We start from the raw sequence: 3,922 nt of genomic DNA, 5'->3' as shown, positions 1-3,922 counted from the left end.
TGCTGAAGCCCAAGGCATGGGTGCCTGCAGTGCCAGCCTGTCCTTTACCATGCTGGCAGGGCAGGGGGTGTTCTGAGCACCTTGGGCAAAGTCTGGCCTCAAAATGGGCTTCTGCGGTAGGATGAGGTGAACAGCATCCTAAGAATGGCCTTTTTGTGTGCTGACTAGGGATATATGACTGGTTCATGCAGATTTCTACATGGCAGAGATCTAATTTTCATGTGAGATAGCCCCAGCCATTTCACAGTGTCTGTGGGTGCCCCTTCTACCTTGGAATGGAGAGCAATGGTGCTGTCCTATCCCACCCCCTCCCATGGTCTAACTGGAGTCTGTGCCAGCAGGCAGCAGCAGCCACAGCCGTCCCATTTTTGCACATCTCCTTGTCCCAGATCACAGCTGAGCCCCTCTAGCCAGGCAGACTGTTATTAGACAGCAGATTAATCAGACTAATACCCTTGCTATCTGATCATAACCCCAGCTTTTCTTCCTTCATGTCTTTTCCACCACCATTTTCAGGGATGCCAAATGCACAGGCAATGGGGAATGTGCAGCAGGTTTCCCCACTGCTGCTCACCTCCACCAACAGGCTCTGCCCTGCCCTGAATTACCCCAGGAAACTTTTGCCACAGCCTAGAAGCCCCTGGCAAGGCCTGGCATACACCAGCCAGAGCCATTTCCCTGGCTTCAGCAGCTGCTCTTTCTGCAGGAATAGAAATCAATTTATAATTTTATATTTTGTTTTCCATTTGCAAGTGACGAAATGCAAATTCTGGTCACATTTTCCCTTTTCCTTGTCATACTTTTCCTTTTTCATGGGATGAAAGAGGTTATAAAAGCATGAAGAGCTCTAGATATTCTTAGGCAACTTACCTATAAATATCTTGAATATCAGATGGGTCTAAGCTTGCAGGTGGGCAGCCCAGAAGGCTGGTTTTCTGACCACTTTGCCCTGTTGTCCAGAGGATTGTAGCTGGATCTACCTGGTCCAGTTTTCCCCAGCAGCAGAAAACAGCCTAAAATTTACACATGGCACATATGAGCCCAGTCAGGTTAAACACAAGCCCAGAGCAAGGCCCAGCAGGACAAACCCACCTATCAGCGTGGCGTGGGCTTTGCCTGCCCTGCTGGTGTTTGGTCTCATGCCTGGGAATGGTGACAAATCCCGTGTGAATCTGGGCCACGTCAGGACAGTGACAAACGAGAGGCACAGACTGTGTGTGCTCCTGCTTTCACCCACAGCCAGCCCCTCTTCAGGCTGTGAGAAATTGTCTCATTCTTCAGGAAAGTACCTTAAAAAAAATGGCAAAGCAGATTGATGCAACCAAGCGAGTTTTACACTCAGTCCCTGCATGGTTGGTGTGGAATTTTGTTTCTGTTTCTTAGAGGGAGAAAAAAAATTTCTTCCAAGAGGTGTTTGCAAATAATTGTACTTACAGCATTTTTTTTCCTTCTGCATTCATGGGCTCTCAGAGGAAGCAGTGGGAAAGGCACCAGGACTGGGTATGTTGTGATCTGACTCACAGATAAACTGCTCAATGGATCCACTTCCCAGGCTGCTGCTATTTTAGTTTGGCATTTGCTTCTTTTTTTCCTTTCATTTAGAAAATTTCCCCTTCAGCACCCACCTTCCTGGCATCACCCACACTTTTCATTGCAGGGGGAGAGAGAGCCCAAAGGCCCAACAGGTTAAAGGAAGATCCCATGGCAAACGCTGCCCTGGGCCAGGAGGCAGCTGCCTGGTATTAAAGTTTCTTCTTCTTCTTTTTTCTGGCTCCTTATTCCCAAAGTGATGGAGCTCAGTGCAGTGAAACCCAGAGGTGGGAAAACAGTTTTTCTATGAGGGTAAGGATGGAGTTGGTGCATTAGGAGATTGGCACAGATGGGTTTCAAGTAGCAGCTTTGGTGGTGCTTTACTAATCCTCCTCTCTCATCCCTGTCCCCTCCTGCCTCTCCACAGTCTCCACAACAAACCAACCCCCAGGGCTGTGTTAGAACTGACAAATTCCCCTTATGCCTCTGCACAACGTTCCAAACATGAAGGCTCATTAAAACACATTTTTTGGTGTGTTTTCAACCTGAAACAGAGTTTCTGTGGGTGTGGAAGTTCCTGCCTGCCTCTTTGCCAGCTTCAGATTTTAAAGAAACACCATTTTGGGTTATCCTGCCCAGGATCACAGCAAATCCTCTACCTCTTGAGAGCTTTAGTTACCAGCTTTCATGGGATTCTTTTACAAATCCTGTCAGTAGATTAAAGCCAGGTCTGAGCAGCTTATACCCCCAGGCTGCAGACCCTGGGTGAGGAGCATCCTCGGTGTAGCCTGAGAGAGGGGACAACCTTCCCCAGACATCTGCCCTCTCACACTGCAAAGGAGGCCACTAGTTCTCTCCTTCACCTTCCTGAAATCCCTGAAAGAAATAAGACAGACTGGAGGTTTTCATCATCCCCTGGATTTGCTCAACATCTGGAATAATTGCCAGGACCACTTGATTTTCTGTGTGCTCTATCAAGCCAGCCTTGGGGGCCACAGTCCCCACGAGGACTTGGGTGTCCAAAAGGCCTTCCATCACCTCTTCCAACCCTTCTGGGGATGTCTTAGATACTACAGGGAGTCCAAAGCAGTTCACATTGGATGTTCAGGCACCTGAATCCTTCCTCAAATATCAGCCCCTTTGGAAACTTCACACTGCAAAAACCCACCTTGCTTTTAGATGTTTGCTTTGCATTTTATGTCACAAGATCTGTTAGCAGGAATATACACACGTGTATAGAAGAAGAAAGAAACACTTTAAATGAAAGGTTAAGTAATGAATTAAAGATAATGTAAATGTAACTAGAGTAGAAACCACTGGGGAGCATGCAAATGCTGAAGTGGATTCAGTAGGAATCACTCACCGAGCAGCACCACGTCAACTTCTGTAATATCCTGTTCACAGAAAGGAATTTAAACACAATACCAGGTTTTAAAGGACCAACATTTACCCTCCCCCATGCCAAATGTTTTGATTTAGGCTTCTCTTAATCTGCTGGATGTAATTAAAACTCCTAAAGAGCTGTTAGAAGGGGTAAGAATATATCCCCTCTTACCTGCAGCTGATGGAAGGGTATAACTGGAAGCAGACAATTAATAAGACACCAGAAAGAGATCAATCAAGTTAACCTTTTCTCTGTGCCCTGCTCTGACAACACTAACATTATGGGCTTTCCTTACCTTCCTCTGCTCTGCAACATTCCCCAGCTCCCTGCCTGAAGCTTTATCCAAAAAAAGTCATGATGTTCAGACCCTGTACTTGTGGGTATCTCTGGGGCAGCTGCATTTGGTGCAGCCCCACATGGGCAGGGCCACTGGCATAGGAAGAGCCCAAAACTTCATCCTCGTGCCATCCCACTGGCTAATTAGTTGTTAAAAGCTTGAATGATTACATTAAATGCATCCAAACTGGAAGTTACCTTGGAAAAAACCAAAGTGAGATCAAAGGTTAATTTTGGCTTGATATAACATGAGGACCAGGTAGATTAAGTCAAAACTCTGAATCAGACCCAAACCTTGACAGGTTCAGTTTTGGATTCAGATCAGATAATGCAAACTTCTGTGCATTTGCTTAGTTTTAGGTATGTTAGGTCTGAATTAAAACCAGAGGAGGGGTAGATCATACATCTCATGGCTCTGCACCTGAACAATCCTGAGTTCAATCCTACCTACATGTGCAGGCTCTGCAGGCTCTGGGACTCAGTGCTCAGCTCCATCTCTGCCCCCCTAAACAGCAGTGTCTGCACAAATCTCCCAGGAAATCAAAAGCTTTACTTGTCTTTTTAAAATTAACATGAGGGAGAAAGAGTAAACACAAGTAGTTCCTCCAGGCCTACAACACATCTTTGGAAAATGGGCTTCATTTTACTAACTTGGGTTTTTGAAATGCTGTT

The sequence above is a fragment of the Chaetura pelagica genome, unplaced genomic scaffold (genome assembly GCF_000747805.2).
Source record: "Chaetura pelagica isolate M959 unplaced genomic scaffold, ChaPel_1.0 scaffold275, whole genome shotgun sequence".
NCBI lineage: Eukaryota > Metazoa > Chordata > Aves > Apodiformes > Apodidae > Chaetura > Chaetura pelagica.
The sequence above is the reverse complement of the archived record's forward strand: the minus strand, read 5'-3'. Positions refer to the sequence as shown.